The following is a 19763-nucleotide window of genomic DNA, read 5'->3' on the forward strand; positions in this document are numbered from 1 at the left end:
TTCTACATTTTGCGCGATAAATCAAAAACTATTTTACATAATAATAATAATAAATAAAACCTGTTTTAGAATGTATAATAGAGCCCTTTCATATGATATTATCCCCTTTGGTATAGTTATCTTAGTTTGAAAGTCACCTAAATTTTCTGGAAAACCGTCTAAATGATTACAGAGAAAATGAAACTTAATGCCCATGTTGCACCCAAGTCGCTGGAAGTGCAACATCAGCTGCTGAATGTTTTGAGAGTAGTGAGAACAATATACCGTAACACATGTTATCAGATTTGTTCCTTTGAGCCGAGAAGCCACATGTTCTGATGCTTTTTAGACAATCTAAGATCTCTCATTAAGTGGTCCAAATCATTTTGATTCAATAGTCTAAGTTGAGATGTAAAAGTCACTACATCGTCACTACCTTCTGAAAGTTCTTGAAGTAGATTGGAGGTACTGGGTTGGGGCTGAGGTACAGATTTATCACCAGAAGTCAGAATCGTTCTAATTGTAGACTGCAAATAGTCTTACAATATAGTCGCTTGGCATAATTTTTTTGCTGTTTCTTCTGGTTATATTCACAATGCAGAAATAATAATCATCATGGTGTTTAGATGGTTCGTGCCAAATTATAAGACTTTTTTTTTAGTAAAAGTAGGGTCTAAGGGTCTAAAAATCGATATTTAAACTATTAAATACCGATTTTTAAATATCGATCGATAGATCTAAATATCGATTTTGAACGAAATCAGTCAATTTACAAAGAATTATAAATGGTGCCAACTTTTTTAAATTTTGGTAACAGTTTCCTATTTTGTGATCCCAGGGAGCTCTAAATATCGATTTTGAACGAAATCGGTCAATTAACAAAGAATTTCAAAATGGCGTCGACTTTTTTAAATTTTGGTAACAGTTTCTTATTTTGTGATCCCCGGGAGCTCTAAATATCGATTTTGAACGAAATCGGTCAATTAACAAAGAATTTCAAAATGGCGTCGACTTTTTTAAATTTTGGTAACAGTTTCCTTTTTTGTGATCCCAGGGAGCTCTAAATGTCGATTTTGAACGAAATCGGTCAATTAACAAAGAATTTCAAAATGGCGTCGACTTTTTTAAATTTTGGTAACAGTTTCTTATTTTGTGATCCCACGGAGCTCTAAATATCGATTTTGAACGAAATCGGTCAATTAACAAAGAATTTCAAAATGGCGCCAACTGTTTTAAGTTTTGGTAACAATTTCCTGTTTTGTGATCCTAGGGATCCTCAGATATTGATTTTGAACAAAATCTATGACAGTTCAAGAAAATAGATTTTAAACACTATTTAAATTATTATCATTAACATTAAATTAAATGAAAACACGACGCGCGACGTGTACTGCAGCCCCTGAGCTTGAGCACAGGCCGAGCCGGTATAAACCGATTTCTCTCCGTACGCGACGTAGCGCCTGTGCTCACGCACACACGCGCCTCAAGCTTGTAGTAGTGTACCTATCGTAGCGCGCTTGTATGAAGCTTTGACTCTGTTCGCTACTCATGTGGTTATACAACGCAATACCACACTCACAAACACTCGTACAAACATACAGACAAGTATATACTCACACACACTCACACACACACATGAACGCACGCACACGCACTTTTGAACGATTTGAACGGAACACGGTTTTGAAATTGAAATTGAAAAAAGTGTAAGAATTTGTAAGAAAATATTTAAAAAAGGTATATCAGCCGGTTTTTTATTCCAGCTCTTAATACATGTAAAAACGTCCAATCTGTTCATTTACTCGAGCCTTTACCCTAGTACCTAATTATATCGACCGCCCCATATCAAAACAAAGTAAATGTCATTTTTCCGAAAATCGTTTTATGTCATAAGCCTAACTTTCATAGTATGTCCCGTTGTATTGTAAGGACACCCACATTAAAGTAAAATTAAAAGCTAGTAAGTCGCTTTGACCATTTTAAAACGTAGTAAGTCTATGAACTGGCTAGGTTTTTTATAGATTAATGCGCCTTACTAAATTTTTCAAAGGAATTAGATTAAATAAAATAAATATCACCCATTATCTAAATACCATGTCAAAACAGTAAATACTTAATAATGCATTAAAACTTAAAAGTAAGATAGGAAAAGTCAATGACCTCTACATGTCAACTGTTAAATATGGTTTGCAAGGGAAATACTTTGCATACTTACATAATGTTTTTAGGGTTCCATATCTCAAAAAGAAACAAGGGACCCTTATAGGATCACTTTCTTGTCTGTCTTTCTGTCCGTCTGTCCGTCTGTCGTGTCTGTCAAGAAAACCGATAGGGTATTTCCCGTTAACCTAGAATTATGGGCAGGTAGATAGAATAAATCCGAGAACAAATTTCGTGATTCTAGATCAACGGGAAGTACTGTATAGGTTTTCTTGACGGACGGACGGACAAATGGACAGACAGCAAAGTGGTCCTTTAAGAGCTCCGTTTTTCATTTTGAGGTACAGAACCCTAAAAAAGAAAATGATGCACATGTAATGAATAAATGTGTTGGCCAGTCTTCACACTAAAATATTTAAACCCCTTTAATTTAAAAACTGTCATAGCCTAGTGGTTAGAACGTCCGCCTCCTAATCGAAGGTCGGGGGTTCGATCCCGGAATCACGCACTACTAACTTTTCAGTTATGTGCGTTTTAAGCAATTTAATATCACTTGCTTTAACGGCGAAGGAAAACATCGTGAGGAAACCTGCATACCTGCAAGTTTTCCATGTTCTCAAAGGTGTGTGAAGTATGCCATTCCGCATTGGACCAGCGTTAGACTACGGCCTAAACTTCTCTTGAATTTAAACCACTTACTAGGTTTTGATCTGAGAAAGAAATTTGACATTAATTGACAAAATTGAGAGACCTAAGCTTGTATAAGAACACAGAAGTGTCATAATTCGTGTTCACTTTGCCTAACGTCTCTCAGAGAGCAGAGAGAGATTTAAAGTGTTTTTTATATTCACTGGCCATATTTCAAATGCGAAAGTGTGTTTGTTGGTTTAATATTCAATCACGCTGCAACGGAGCAACCAGTCGACGTGATTTTTTGCATGGATACATTTAAAGACCTTGAGAGTGACATCTCTTTCCGCATCGTATTCTTTATTGCTGAGGGTTGTGACATCTTTCCATTATTCCTACATCTAATGGTAGGTTTTCTTGGGATAATAATGCGGTGGGTTCAAAGAGCCTACGGAACTCGACTAGAAAAACGAGATTTTGACTCTTAGGTTTAACGGTTATGAATTAGTTATTATTATCAGTGATAAAATTGATTAGGGCTGCCAGGTAAATTGACATTTATCTCGGAAAATCAAAGAGTTTCCACGAGATTTTTTCCAAGCCTGCGCTATTAAGTACATATATTATGAAGAGGAAAGGTTTGTTTGTTTGTTATCGATAAACTCTGAAACTACTGAACTACTTGCACTAAAGACATAATCATCAACATCAACCGACAGACGTCCACAGTGAACATAGGTCTTTAATAGGGTCTTCCACATGCTACGGGTTTGCGCCGCCTGAATCTTTGCGCTTGCGCTTGACGACAATCATGCTTTAAAGAAAGCAATGATGAGGTCCAAGTTGGAGCACGCTTACCTAGAAGATGCCTATTCACTCTTGGCTTGCAGGTATCTAAGGTATATATGGCAGGAAACACGGCCGCCGAAATGGCGTTCCAACCTTTAGGCTCTCCCCATTGCCCGCAGCATGAATCTGAGCTTTCTTATGAGACCCATGGTTATAATATTAAGTACATACAATATCTCATAAGAAAGCTCTAACACACAATTCAGCTAAGTAAGTCCAATTTCGAAAAAAGCTAGCTAGCCGACAAATCTAACTCAGGCAGCCTTCGGGAACCTTCGAGATGTCTCTCGTCCAAAATTCCTCAATGCTTGAAGACCAGTCTTTGAATACCTAGTGCATATTGTCAGTGATGAAATATGGATCCGAAATATAGGTCTTTTTTTTGTACACAGGAAATGCCTGACGCATACCCCTCCGTCATGTGGGGCTTGCACCAAACATGCACTACTACGAAATCCATTTCGGAACACGGCGCCCGAAACGAGGCGCGCTATCTCCTAAAAACATAGGTATAATACCTATTTAGAACACTTACTATCTGTCATCATAATCTATGACAACCTCCGAGTATTTACCTGGTAAAACCGTAACTTTAGAATAAATTTTAGTATATAAGCAGGCTTCATTTAGAAATGAAAATATCCCTATTTTATTTTTCAACGATTATAAACACAACTTTCATTCAAAAATAATAAGCTTAAATTCATTTTAAATAATATTTTGCGACGAAATGACGCGCGCAGTCCGCCCGTCATGAGAGTCCAGTGGACACTGAATCCCATAGAGCGCCTGCAAGAAAATAAATAGCACAGGAAGTTTTTTGGTTAGTTTTAGATTATTTAAGAAATGAAAAACATTTAGTATAAAACTAACAGTTCAAATTGATTGCTAAACCTAAACATATCATTTTCTGGAGGTTGGCTTCAAAGCGTCAAGATGTTAAAGAAAATTTTTACACAACAAGTTGCGAAGAGCAATGTTTTCAACTTGTTTTTATTTATCTATTGGGATAATGTATACAAAATTATAAGAAGTTCTTATAATCTTCACAAACTGAAGTTTTTAATTGCATGTATTTAATAGCTGTTAATGCTTTAGAAAAATAAACAATTTACTTCAAAGTACAGCATTTTTGCGATTTGTCAAATACCTATTGCCTTAAAATGAATTACATACAGTTTGCCTGATCTTTGCCTCCCACTTTACCTATAATAGGCAAGAAATTATTATATGTACAAAACCCACATTGAATGTTATATTATGTTAGGTTAGGAGAGAAGGTTGTTTAGTGAGCTATATGCTGTGAAATGTATTCATGACATATTTCTGTAAAAAATTTAACTACTTTAATCCTTGGCAAGGATTGTATGAAAAGGTTAATTATATAGCAAACAGAAGCGCAGGAAGTAAATTCACAGTAATTTCGTATTGTATACAGCCAGTGTTAAATCACATCGCGTTCTTTTGAATAATGCAAGTGTCGCCCCAGATCTCGGATTCGGAACACAGTTGTGCCCCAGGCACAGATGTTTGTATGAAAAGATCTAGGTACGAGTAGTTTACTGGGTATTGTAAGTTGTAACTCTGTGAGAACACTATTTATTTATTTATTTCTGTTACATTTTCTTCTGCCATCTTACGAAACGACGTGATTTCACCGTCGAAAGGGGAGCTTTTGAATGTTTGACGCTTGTGACGTGCTAGTTTTCGTGTTTTTAAAAATTAATTAAATAGTAGTTAACTACTTAATTGAATCAATCCACCAATCCAGGGTATAGACACAAGAAAAATAAAAAAGGTTACATAAAATGTTGCCGACGCGTTAGTTGATTTATTCACGAGTTTTAGGTATTGTAAACCCTAATTCGCACGAGCGTTAAAAAAGCGTTGAGTTAAAACCCGGTGTTGCGCTGAAAATACAAATGCACGTCAAAAAAGCGTTGACGTGTGAACAGATACTTGGGTATGCATTTGTTCTATTTGAACACTTTTTAAACGGACGTTAAAATAGCTAAAAAAGCGAATGAGGCCTAAATTATACAGTAGGAATTTTATTTTATTTATTTATACTGTCGTTACGTATAGTAAGTACTATTATATTATTCTGTGCTGTCGTGAGAGACAACCCAACCCATCAAAACGACTGATCTTTGCAAAAATCGTTTGGTAAATGCATGAACTATATTTTAGTGGTATATAAAAACGTCTCTAATCAAATCTAAAGCCTGTAAAGTAAGAGCTCTTCACATTGACAGACAAACGGACGTGCTAAAGTGGCGACCCATCTCACTGATCATATTAACTTCAATGGATATCGAAATTAGTTGAAAAACGTTAAAATGTTTTTCAAGTGCCGATATTGTTGGAGCGCTGTATCATAGTTTTAGCATTTTAGCTCTATTTGATACTGTCTAAAAACTATTTGATATCCAAACAAAAAAATTATTATCATCATCGTTTTAGTCAATAGACGTCCACTGGTGGACCTGTAGGTATATATTTCAACCCATTCCCACCCCACTACTGATTACGGGTCTCTTCTCAGAATGAAAAGGGTTCAGGCCATAGTCTGCCACGCTGGCCCAATGCGGGTTGGCGACTTCACACACCTTTGTGAACATGGAGAACTCTCAGGCATGCAGGTTTCCTCACGATGTACCTTCCTTCACCGTTAAAGCAAGTGGTATTTAATTGCTTAAAACACACATAACTGAAGAGTTAGTGGTGCGTGCCCAGGATCGAAACCCCGATCTCCGATTAGGAGGCGGACGTTCTAACCACTACGCTATCACAGCTTACATTTTTATAATAATGGGTATTAAAATACACTATGTTTTATCATCATAATATAACACTATCTAAACTTTTTCACACGAAAGAGTTTTCTTTGAAGATCGGTTGCGTCCCCATAATTTTTTATTCACCGCAACTTTCAAATATCCATTTATCTTCACAGCTGTCTATCTCTCGTATTGAGGTCCACTTTTTAAATCCAGGTTCCCGGTAGAAGGAATAGAGAATTTCTTTTCAATTTCGTAGGTCCATTATCCCTATATATTCTTATTTTAAAGTATTTTATTCCATCCAACCTATTTTACTTACAATATAACATTGACATTGGTCACGTTACCGACATGCTAATGTATATAAATGTATACTATAATAATGCTCGGAGTGCAGATAGATGTATAATATAAACACATGTCAAACTAATGTTAATGATTTTAATTTACAGATACTAAATTTTTTATTTTTGATACAACGAATAATTAGAAATTTAAAAAAAGATATAAGTAGTTTTACGTTTTCACTTTGCCGGTGGTCTCCAATTCACCACTGACTCCCATTTTTTTAAAATATCATTTTAAAATAAGTTACAGATCACACAAAAAGAGACTAGGTACCTACTTCGTAATCTTCTATCACATAGTATATTAAAATATCGTATTGATTTAGTGTTTCTTTTTCTAAGTCCATTTATACAAATTATAGTGTTAGTTAATTACAAAAGTGAATAACTGAATAAACTATAACGTGGTAAAAACTGATCACGCAACGCTATTACTTAAATATAGGGTCATTAGTCTAACTTACCTAACCTATATCCATTGATTATATACGAAAAACTTTCGACCACTACCAAACATGATCAAGGCTTTGTAGACATTAAGTAGGTAAATGTTATATCGCCCCATTAAATTTCTTTTAAACAAGTGTAAATTAAAAATTTATAACACCCTCGACAAGTAAAAGTTACAGTAACTAGAAAAGAGCTAATAACTTTCAAACGGCTGAACCGATTTTCTTGGATTATAGCTAAGAACACTTTCGATCAAGCCACCTTTCAAACAAAAAAAAAACTAAATAAAAATTGGTTCATTAGTTTAGGAGCTACGATGTCACAGAGAGATACACAGATACACACGTCAATTACTTATAACATCCCTCTTTTTGGGTCAGGGGTTAGTAAAATCATGTTACATGTAAATAAGTTATATAAATATGAACTCTGTTAATTGTAATATCCTATTAAAGATCAGTAAGGAATGAAAATTGAAATTGAAATTTTTAATGGAAAATGCTTGAGGAGTGTTTGTTCAGAATTTTCCCTTAACTCGCAATGGTATTTTATAAAACTCTACACGGGCGAAGACATAGGCTTACTACATAACTATTACCTAAGCTCAGTGCTATTTTGGTAGACATTGACAGCACGCACTTTACTCATGATCATCATCATTGGCTACTGGTAGACATCCTGACTGTTAGATTGTTACTGACAAACTACTGGACTTAGTTCTCTTGTACTAAGGGACTTCCATGCCCCACGATCTTGCGTTGCTTGAACCCAGCGGCTCCCTGCGATTCGCTTGATGTACATCTGCCCACCTTGTGGTAGGCCTGCTTTTGTTACGCTTTCCGGTGTGACGTCGGTATTTTGGCTACTTGACACCCCAGCATCCATCGCTTCCCTATATCACACTAATATTATAAAGGAGAAAGTTTTTATGTGTGTGTGTGTGTGTGTGTGTGTGTGTGTGTGTGTGTGTGTATGTTTGTTACTCCTTCACGCAAAAACTACTGGACGGATTGGGCTGAAATTTAGAATGGAGATAGATTATACCCTGGATTAGCACATAGGCTACTTTTTATCCCGGAAAATCAAAGAGTTCCCACGGGATTTCAAAAAACCTAAATCCACGCGGGCGAAGTCGCGGGCATCGGCTAGTACCCTATATGCCCTACCCATTGCCATTTCAGCTTCGCGACCCGTTGAGCTTTGTCACTTACTCTTATTTTCTTCTGGATTTCCTCATTACTGATGTAATCACAATCCAACCATAGCTATCTCCAATCATAGCTATATAATTTGTTGGCGTCATTACAAAGTCCTGGTAAATTCAGCACGAGCTGTCGATGTCATCCTATTAGCATTTAGTTTAGTTTAGAGTACACCTCATTACATGAAGCTGACAGGCATTTAACTCGGAGTCAACGTCACAAGGCCCAGAACTAATCACTGTCAACCGCCGAAGGGCAACGTCCCGCATTCAACTGATGAAACTAAATTGCTTCCACGGAAAATCGTGGTGTACCTATTTCGAAAATGAGAAATGGCAAAACATGTAATGTACCTAACTTTGACTTTAACATTTCTATAATAAGCAGTAAATTCTGGGACACGTAATGAATTAGGCGGATTGTTGTACTTCGCGTCCTTGTTATCGGACTAACAAGGTGAAATGTTACCGTTTGAAGTAGTGCCTATGTGCGACCAGATTTACCAGAGCAAGTGGTTGGTCAATAATCAATATGCCTTACGTACTCAAAGTTCGCACATCCATGCGCCAGGAGTCAGGACTATTTATCAGGTATAGTGTCCGACCGATTAGTAGTTAATATTCTGTGTTTCAAGGGACTTTCAAAATCATTCCTTGCAATGCATTCTCGTACATAAATACATGGAACCAAAAGCTTAATTTGCTATAATCCTCCAAACCAAAGAAATCTGTATGGTGCAACATGCAGCATGCGACATGCACCGCCCGCCCTCATGCTGCATGTTGCACCATACAGATTTCTTTGGTTTGGCGGATTATAGCAAATTAAGCTTTTGGTTCCTTGTATATCATGGACTTCCGCAAAATAACGCCTGCTTCTATACTACATTCGTACATAAGTACTTGATCGGAAGGTAACCTTGTTGAACACGTACAATAAAGTTGCCCTTGTTGAGTACCTAGCTGAGTAAGTATACTAGGTTGATGTTGATGGTGGATGTGTAGGTTTGTGCGTATAATCGATATATTTCTAGATAGATATACAGCAGAAAATAAAATCGTATTGATTTTACGCTCTATTTAAAAAGATGCCCAAGCATCAAAGGGCGTACAAGAACAATAAATGGGGTTTGTCTAAATGCCCTCGTAGCTTGCCGTGTTTGTTCAGGTCATTTGCTGCGAATTGCCTACACAATTTTGCTTTGTGTTCCTACTACGAGTAGCTATGCATGACTTCGTCCGCGTGGATTCAGCTTTTCGAAAATTCCGTAAGAACTTTTTGATTTTCCGGGATAAAAGTTGCCTATGTCACTCACCAGGTCTGTCATCCATGTGAGAAACCAGGCAAGTTCGAGTCAGACTCGCGCATCGAGGGTTAAGTACTCGGGTATTTTTTCGTCATTTTGCACGATAACTTAAAAACTAAGCATAAGAATAAATAAAAATCTGCTTTAGAATGTACAGGCATAGTCCTTTCATATGAAACCTTACTTTGAAAATTGGAAAATACTAATTACTATTTGTTCATGAGCACATTTTAATTTTTTTTTGTGATAACCACAAATTCACGGAATTTTTTCCTATACCTACTTGTGCTAAAAACCTACCGACCTGCCTGATTTTATGATTTTAAGTCAACGAGAACTACCTACCCTGTAGGTTTTCTTGACAAACACGACAGACAGACGGACGGACAGACGGACAGACAGACAGACAGACGACGGACATACAGAAAAGAAGGTTCTATAAGGGTTCCTTTTTCCTTTTGAGGTACGGAACCCTAAAAATCAGATCAATTCGTTGCTTCGCTGTGGCGCGAATGTAGAACAAGCCAACATAAACCAACAAACAAATACGCATTTATAATATTATGGGTAGTAAGTAAAATGGGTTTAAAAGTGATATCATTGTAAACACGAATAGTCTACGTTAAAATGGTGTAGAGGTACACAAACAGTAATTATAATTAACAGTTAACGTATTTCCAATTGTACTCTAGGATTACAAGTAAACATAATTAATGATAAACGCACCTACGATGTGAAGTGAACACTGTGACATGAACCTATTTATTAAACAGACACACGGTAACGGCAAATTAGAACTAAGAGGATAATGACAGCTTCCATCACAAACAAAGGGAATAGCGTACTCACGTGCGAACACTTTGGATTAAGGTTTTTAACCCCCGACCAAAAATAGGGGTGTTATAAGTTTGACGTCTGTATCTGTGTATCCGTCTGTGGCATCGTAGCTCCTAAACTAATGAACCTAAGGACTATAAACTAATAAGGACTTGAAATCAGTCAAGTTCAATCTCAGTAAGTTTTTATATATAATTTTATAAAGATACTTTATAAAGATTTTATACCTATGTATTTTAAATGAATTCTCACGAACTTTTTAATTTATTAGTAAAAGTCCTCTCTAAGCTCACCTATTTCGACAGTAAGTAAGTAATGTCGCAAAGTCCTAAGAGGATTTGGCAAAGATGGCATTAAAGTGTCGATTTCAAAGCCTGGGGGAATATTTTGCTGTCTTTCTGCTGAAGTAATGGACTTATGTATAGACTCGTTCTGGTGCCTATTTATTTATTAAATCATAAGACGTTTACCGGCCGAAATTAATTTAACCCATCTGTAAACTACATCTGTAATCTGTAGTTACTTAGCAACGTTGTTATTTGTAGAAAAATACCATACAATTTTTGACATAATCACAAAGTTGCTAACTTACCGATAGATTACAGATAGATCGATTTATTAATTTCGGTCGTAAATAATTGTCAGTAGGTAAGTCAATAAATATGTAGTTAAAAATAATCCCCTATTTTTCATTATGGTTTTGCCTAAAATAATAATGCTTATTATCTTACTCTGGGCTAAGTTCACCGACACAAAATAAGTCTTAGCTGAGAGTCCATTTGATATTTTGGCAGGATTTCAATAAAAAACTGTCATTAAGGCCAGTTTATCCCTCGATTAAACATCACTCGACGTTAGTGAAATCGGCACTCAAGGTCATAGGTATGACATTATGTAAAATGAATCTAATATAATAATAGTATTAAGTATACCAATTGCATTTTATTTCCTTGAAAACGACGCTTAAGTGCTCGTAGAGGAGTTTTCATGGCATGCATATAAAAGTAGTTCAGAGTCATATTAAGTGCAAAACTTGAAAGAGTGCAATAAGTAGGTAGTAGGTACTATAATATGTGTCCTAGTTACGATATCGCACTGTGCATTATAATTGAGTATCATAGTCGAAAGACTGATGGGTGATCTTATTTCGACCACCGATTTAAACCCACTGAATTAGAAAAGAGAAAACGAAGTTTATTTATGTATATATGAAGGGATCTATGTGAATTTAGGGATAATTAGTGTTAATGGGGGCTCGGTTGCCTTAGCTAAATATATTTAGGTAAGGCAAACATTTGTGTAGCTCCTTTTAATAAATGTAGGTTACATAAACGTTATATTTTAAAGGGTTTTAGCATACCACTCTTCAACTCTTCAAAGATAGGTATATAATATCTCTGAAAAATTGTTTTTTTTTAAGAATTAGCCGTGTGCGAAGGTTTTCCCGCCATCCCATATCTAACCCCCTTCGATCCACATTGGCAGCGAATCGAAATAAAGCGAAATATTTTTTTTGTCCTAGCGGTTTGTGCTGTATTTCAGTTAGTCAGTTTCTTGTTTATATTTGTATATAGTTAATAATTATAACTTTACTTACTAGATATATTGTCTTTTAAGATTCCTGTGGGGATACTTTGATTCTCTAGGACAAAAAGTATCCTATGTCAGCTGTCCCCAAGACGCAAGCTATCCACATACCAAAAAGATAATTAATGTCCACGACTTCAAACATTCACATGAAAAACAGTTTTTTTTAATCCTTTTAGAACTCTGATTTTCCGAGGCAAAATTTAGCCGTCCTCGGGACGACGTAAGCTAACCCCGTAGGTAAGCAATTCCGTTTAAAGATGTTTCGCAAGAAAAAACAGATGGTTAGTGAAAACGTTGTCTACAACTTTTCACTGACCATCTGTTTTTTCTGATAGACATAAGTACCTACTTTCATATTTATGATATTAGTGTTGCCTATAATTACTTCCTACAAAATACGTTGATACGGTAGGAGATACCTATAGTCATAATATTTGACCCACTTACGTCATAGACTTCATGCCGTAACGTAACATTGTTTATTCCCAAAACAAATACGACACATTGATATTTACTTGGCATACGGCCTGTTGATAGATCAATAACGTTACACACGGTGTTCAGGCATTCCGTGTCTTTATGAATAATTTAAAATATACGGGCATGGCGCCGTTTGTAGTACCGACTGTATTTTAGTTCAATGACCGACAGTGACAGTAAAATTGTGTTTATATTGATTGTTAGCGTTTAGGTGCGGCAATATTATCTTTGAATGTCACAAAGAATTACCTACTATTACCTTTTTAATCAATTTTTCAGAGCCTTCCATAATATATACCTACCAGTTGACCTGACCTAACCTTTAGTATTGGAGAGGCAGAAAAGAAGAAGAAAACTGCGAAACATTCAAAATAAGAAACTGTATAATATGAGGTATATAATAGCAGGTGTTACTTTGCGGAAGTCCAAGATATACGCAATCGTCACTTTTCAACTGCGCATTGTTAGGTCTGTATCTCCTGAGGATGCTTAGGTGTCGGAGTGAAACGAGCGAGCGTTGAATGTGTTGGAGGATTTGTGTGGTGTTGCGTGGTGATGGTGGCGCGTGTTGCTTACTTTGGAGGGCGGGTGATACTATATCGAGTATATCGACTGATGCACGTTGTACCTTACAGAATTGTCTGTTTTAGAGGATTATATCAAACTAAACTTATAGTCTGCCAATCCGCACTGGGTCAGGTGGCCTAAGCCCTTCTCGTTATGAAAAGAGACCTGTGCTCAGTAGTGGGCCGGTCATACGTTGATCATAATGAAGCTTATAGTATTATATAAAAGGAAATGATGACTGACTGACTGACTGTCTATCAACGCAGACTTGACAGATTGGGCTGAAATTGGGCATGCAGATAGCTACTCGTATTATGTATGACGTAGGCATCCGCTAAGAAAGAAATTTCGAAAATTCAATTCATAGGGGTTGGAAATTTGTGTAGTCCACGTAGACGAAGTCGCGGGCATTAGTTAGTTCCTTATTAAATAAGAAGCTTTGCTTCAAAAACTATGCCACGCAACCCTTGAGGTGGAGCGTTTCCAATTTGTGTCAATGTTGCTCGTCCATGTTATGTACCCCGCCGTTATGAGAGGTATACCTACATGCTTAGTGAAGAGCACCTGACCTATCTCTTGTATCTTTAAAAGGCTAATATGGGTCTGCACTTTATTTCCCCGGTAAAATGTGAGTTGTGTTTTATACCCAGTTTGCTTATTTGATCCAATTACATTACGGTCGATCATTTTAAAAGGGGCATGAGACGAGTCTGCCCGCGAAATTCAAATTTAATTTGGTTTTTCGCAATTTGTAAACTAATACGACAAAGTAGGCTTATGACACTTTAATTGCGCCAATGGCAGTATCATCCTCCCAGGTTTATATAAAAATCTACTTGAAAGGGTCCAGTTTAAGAAATTAGCTCTAGTATCGACTAATTTGTGAGTTATAGTCGATACTAGAGCTAATTTCTTAAACTACTAGTTGTTTCTTAAACTACTTAGTTGAGAATTGAAAATCACTGCCCATAATGTGCCCATGTTATAAATTTTATGTGTTCGTTCGTTGGTTTGCCCTTCAATCGCACCGCAACAAAGCAATACATCGAAGGTTTTTTTTTAATGAATAATATATCAAACAAATCTAGAGAGTAACATAGGCTACTTTTTATACCCGAAAATCAAATTTCCACTTGACTTTTATTCAAGCGAATGAAGTAGCGGGTATTGCGAGTTGGTAATATTTTCAAAAACGTTATAATTGTTAGGTTGAGGAAGTTCCACTTGCAAAGCCTGTTTAAGTCAAAGTCAAAATCATTTATTCAAAGTAGGTACAATTGTACTCCTATTGATGGTCGAAATTGTTAAATTTATACGATATAGTTGTGATAATTAATTGTTTATTTGAATGATATTTGAAAAACTTATTTGTAAATATAGTCAAGTATGAGCTTTAGAAAGTCGTCTCTATCATTGAGACTGACAAATCAGCGACTGAAACAGAAGATGCTCTACATAACCGAAGCTGAAGATTATCTCTTTTCAAAGCTCGATGCTGATATTTACTGCCGGGTACATACAGTATTTTCTTTTCATTTCATTGTTTATGGATAATATGTTCTCGGGGGACGTAGAAAAACACAATCTTTCAACATTCAGCAACCACCTCATCCCCCACGAGTTTTAAGATAAGATAAAATAGGTACTTGTTGGATATTTTACGTTAATTTTCCTTATTCTAAATTCGTTGCTACTATAATTCTTGTTTAGGAACCATACAGATTACAGAATGGGGATCTTAGAACGGGGGTCAAGTGATTTATTACATAATTAGGTTCCTCGTAGAGTGGTAGGTTGGTAATTTGTAACTCGCGGCAATTTAATTTCATAATAATTAGGTCCGGTTTCACGCTCGGAATAATGTTACGCATTTTGGGCTTTCGGACGTTGCGTTTTTATAATCATCTTTTTTAAAATGAAACATATTTTTAACCCCCGACCCAAAAAGAGGGGTGTTATAAGTTTGACGTGTATCTGTCTGTGGCATCGTAGCTCCTAATCGAATGAACCGATTTTAATTTAGTTTTTTTTTGTTTGAAGGGTGGCTTGATCGAGAGCGTTCTTAGCTATAATTGATGAAAATCGGTTCAGCCGTTTGAAAGTTATCAGCTCTTTTCTAGTTTTCTTATAGAGGTTTTTGTGTCGGGGGTTTTTTACATTTTGAGCTATTGATGAAGTTATTAGTATCTTTAAAGAAGTTTTACTTTTACTCAAAATTATGATGTAGTAAAAATCGGTCAAGTGAGAGTCGGATTACACACAAAGGATTCCATACCCACAGTACAAAATATACACTTTTAAAAGCATAGCAGCCATTTTGATTTTTTTATTATTTGTTGTGGCAATAAAAACCTTTACGGTTCATGAGATACAGCCCGTTGACAGACGAACGAATGGCTAGACGGACGAACAGTGGATGCTCAGTAACAGCCAACAGGGTCCGTTGGCACCCTTCAGGTAAGGAAATACGTACAACAACAATCTATATGTAGGTAGCTACTACGTAATAGATCAGACTTTCCATACAAGAATTCTTTGATGCGAGTTACCGAGCATGAGAGTTAAAATTGAAATTTTGTTATTAGATGAAACGGAAGTACTTAAATGAAACCGTAGTGACGTCAATAAGCTTTTCCTTCTCGCGAAAGAATTGTTTGAAGTGAGCTTCCGTTGGATTAAAGATTGAGTGGCTGACAGCACTATCAGAGTGAAGTAACTATAATATTATCATTAGGTACAATGTCAATATTTATTGATCCAGTATTTATCTGATCACCACTGATGAGTAGTGGTTTTACTTACGTGCTTTAGTAAATTCTAAGAGTAACTTAACTCGCATTAAACAACGTCTTTCGGCGTTAGTACAGGGTCGCATACTAAAGTTCTTCGGACATGTCTCCCGGCGTGAGAGTGACTCCATTGAGCGTCTTGTCGTGCAGGGCAAGGTGGAGGGTACCAGAGGGCGAGGAAGGTCGCCTACGCGATGGACCGACCAAATTAAGTCCGCTGTGGGCGGTGCCGTGCACGAATGTACCAGAATGTCAACCAGCAGGGAGAAGTGGCGAATGCTCGTGAGGCGTGTAACATCTGCCCCCCAAAACGTCACTTCATGATGACCACGACCGCTCTGCCAAGAGTGTAACGACAAAGAAGAAGAAGAAGAGTAACTAGTTGATGCCCGCGATTTTGCTCGCGTGGAAATAGGTTTAGGTCCCGAAAAATCAAAGAGTTCCCACGGGGATTTTAAAAGGTCAATCTGCGTGGACGAAATTGGGGCCATCAGCTTAGCAAAATAGCAAATTATCACTTTGCGTAACAGGTAAAGATAAGGCATGCTACCTTAGTTAAATTACATGGTTATTTGAATTGTCAGAGGTGCAGAAAGCCCAACAGAATAAATAGAACGATTATCCGAGACAACACCTATTCAAACAAAGGTTTCAGCGTTTGAATCCCTTTGAAATTCCTTGAGGGAATCTGAGCTTCAAAGTTTATTTGGTACAGTGAGCAAATAGATTCATTGGGCTGTATTTATTAAGCTCCTTGTTAAAAAAGTCCTTCGACCATGGAGGTGAAATGTTACTAATACATACAGTGACTGTAATGTAGCTTAGCAATATGAAATTGTGATTTGAATAAAATGAGCTTGTAGAACTTAATTTAGCAAGGAAAAGCCTAAAAATCGTTGTAAAATATTTTGGATCAAAATGAAAGAAAATTTTTCTATTTTAAATCATTAAATAGAAAGATTTTTTTGAGTAACGATCTCGTGGTCACCAACTACCTTAACTCTATTTACTTGTGAAATTCAAGGTATAGGATATAGTTTTTAAAAATCCCGTAGATCTCTTTGATTTTCCGGGAACAAAAGTTGTCTATGTCTTTTCAAAGAGTGCACCTATCTTTGTATCTTTCATCAAAATTGGTTAAACGGATGGATAATAAGAACTTAGCTAACAGACAGAAATACTTTTACATTTGTAACATTAGTATGGAACTATGGATTAGTAACCATGAGAATTTTGTATGTTCAGGTCAAAAAGAATACGATATATTCTTAATTCGACAAGTCAGAGTAGGTCGGATTAGTGTAGTTAAGGTAACCTTTGTTTAATGAAATTCAGTCGGAGCGCGTTACTGCCTAATATTGCGCGTTAGAACCTAATATTGGGCAAGAAGATATATTGCTCCTGTATATATGACGTTAAGAGTATAAGCATACCATAACACTGTCTTTTTCTGGTAATTCTAATTTAGATTGCATCTTTAACTAAAATTTCGTTTCAACCAATAGACGTTCAATGTATCTATGGACATAGTAGGTCTCTTACATGTATTTAACACATGATGGTATGTAGCATCATGCCAAGTTGGGACCTTTTTTCAACCCCCGACCCAAAAAGAGGGGTATTATATTGGATTATAGCTAAGAACACTCTCGATCAAGCCACTTTTCAAACAAAAAAAAACTAAATAAAATCGGTTCATTAGTTTAGGAGCTACGATGCCACAGACAGATACACAGATACACACGTCAAACTTAGAACACCCCTCTTTAGGGGTCGGGGGTTAGAAAGTCGCCTTAAAGTAAACGAGAAGGAACAACACGCTTACATTGTATAATCCGCAACTTTTCCATGCCCGCCTTCTAATTTTTATAAATGCAGGAAAAGTGTGAGGGCGGGCGGTGCAAAGTGCTTCTATAATCGTGTTAAAAATTCTCTTATAAACGGGTTACGTCGTTGTATTTGTAAGCGAGTTTTCAGGACACTGATCATGGAACAAGCACCTCTCCATTCTAGGTATCACCGACAGCGCTCTTAGGTGAAGGAAATCATTGTGAGGAAGCACGCATATCTTCTCAGGTATGCGTGGTTCTCTATAATGTTCTCAAAGGTCTGTGAATTCTGCCCATGCGGACTTCACCAGCGTGGGTAGATCCGTGCTCAGTAGTGTTTATGCGATGGGTTGATGTCGGATAGAAAAATAATAAAAAAAACGAAGATATTTTTCCACAGAAACCTGAATTTTATAAAACTTTTCAGGACTTTTTGGAATGAAGCATGGCTACAAGTTAACAATTTGAAGTAGTAATTTACAACCAAATACCTACTTAGATATATCTACTACACAACTCTAGTAATATTATGCAGTAAGGTCGATTTAAAGTTGAGAATTACTGAAGTTATTACATTACTTACTTCAAATATTTTTGCACTCACATCCCATCGCAAAAAGTTTCCTATCAGAAATACCCTTTTTGAGGCGCTCAAAACACAAAGAAAATCTACATAAACATACTCTAAGAAAGTGCAATATTATACCATCGACAGATGGATCATAAACGAACATTATGAACATAATTCGACACACTTCCAGTTTACGTTTGTAATAAATTACGTGAAAATAGAAATATTTTACAATTTAGCATAACTACATCCGGAGATAAAGCCACTGATTTGTGGTCATTCAAATGATTATTATGCTTTACTAGCCGATGCCCGCGAATTCGCCCGCATGGATTTAGGTTTTTCGAAACCCCGTGGGATCTCTTCGATTTTCCGGGATAAAAAGTAGCCTATGTGCTAATCCAGGATATTATCTATCTCCATTCCTCAGCCAAATCCTTCCAGTAGTTTTTGCGTGAAGGAGTAACAAACATACACACACACATACAAACTTTCGCCTTTATAATATTAGTGTGATTTATTAGCAACTAGATGATTCCCGCGACTTCGACTGCGTGGGTTTAGTAAGGTAAGTTATAAATAGTACCTACTTAATGGAAACGGTAATTCTTAGAGTATTTAATAATATGGATAGTAAATAATTTCTGAAAACGTATTGATGTAGAACATCATGAAATTGTTTTTCATTTATTTTATTAACATAGTTTATTTTTAAAATATATTTTTTTCTTCCGCATCGCGCCCCACATGCTTTATGGCCCATGTCTTTTTCGGTGCACTACAGTGAAATAAAACTATCCTTCTCACATTTTTTGTTTGACGGTCTTTTAATTTGCTCTTACAAAAAGACTGGCTGCAAGTTTGTGATAATATGCTTCTTCTACCTCTGCATTACGAACTACGTAGGGCTTGTCACCCGATATGTGGTGAGTGGAAACAACGAGAAAGTAACGTAGTAACCATACTGGTAAACTTTCAACTTTTACTAAGCCCTCTTAAATTTCCCACCAGCTCTCTAGCGAGAAGAAAATTCGTGAGGGGGCTATTAACCTTGGTTTTCAGTCCATCATTAAAATGTTTCGTTTGTTTAAAATGTTTAACAGAGTTTTCACTTGGGTTAAAACTCATTAACGAACGGCTTTTGGTTTTTAGCAATTAACACGCACCTACCTGCTCTAATTATATTATTTATTGAACTTTAGTATAGGTATATCTTTATCCACTGTATATAAAAACGGTAATAGCCTAGTGGTTAAAACGTCCATCGGATTTGGGAGGTCCGGAGTACGATCTCGGCTTTGCACGTCTAACTTTTAGGAGAAGTTATGTGGGTATAACGGCCGTATTCATAATCATCGCAATCAACGCATAGCGTAGGTTCCACCAATCAGATC

The 19763-nt window shown here is 36.5% G+C and overlaps 1 protein-coding gene and 1 long non-coding RNA gene across 9 annotated transcripts in view; one reads left to right on the forward strand and one right to left on the reverse strand.

The window, feature by feature from the left end:
- LOC123867059 overlaps nucleotides 1-19763 on the reverse strand; it is a 185931-nt gene that overhangs the window by 79374 nt on the left and 86794 nt on the right. The gene's annotated exons all lie outside the window — the stretch shown is intronic.
- Nucleotides 4875-16388, forward strand: LOC123867065. The gene is made up of 3 exons (XR_006796319.1): nucleotides 4875-4885; nucleotides 8122-8128; nucleotides 16340-16388. It is a non-coding gene; the product is annotated as an uncharacterized LOC123867065 (long non-coding RNA).

This window comes from Maniola jurtina, chromosome 7 (assembly GCF_905333055.1).
Source record: "Maniola jurtina chromosome 7, ilManJurt1.1, whole genome shotgun sequence".
Lineage (NCBI taxonomy): Eukaryota > Metazoa > Arthropoda > Insecta > Lepidoptera > Nymphalidae > Maniola > Maniola jurtina.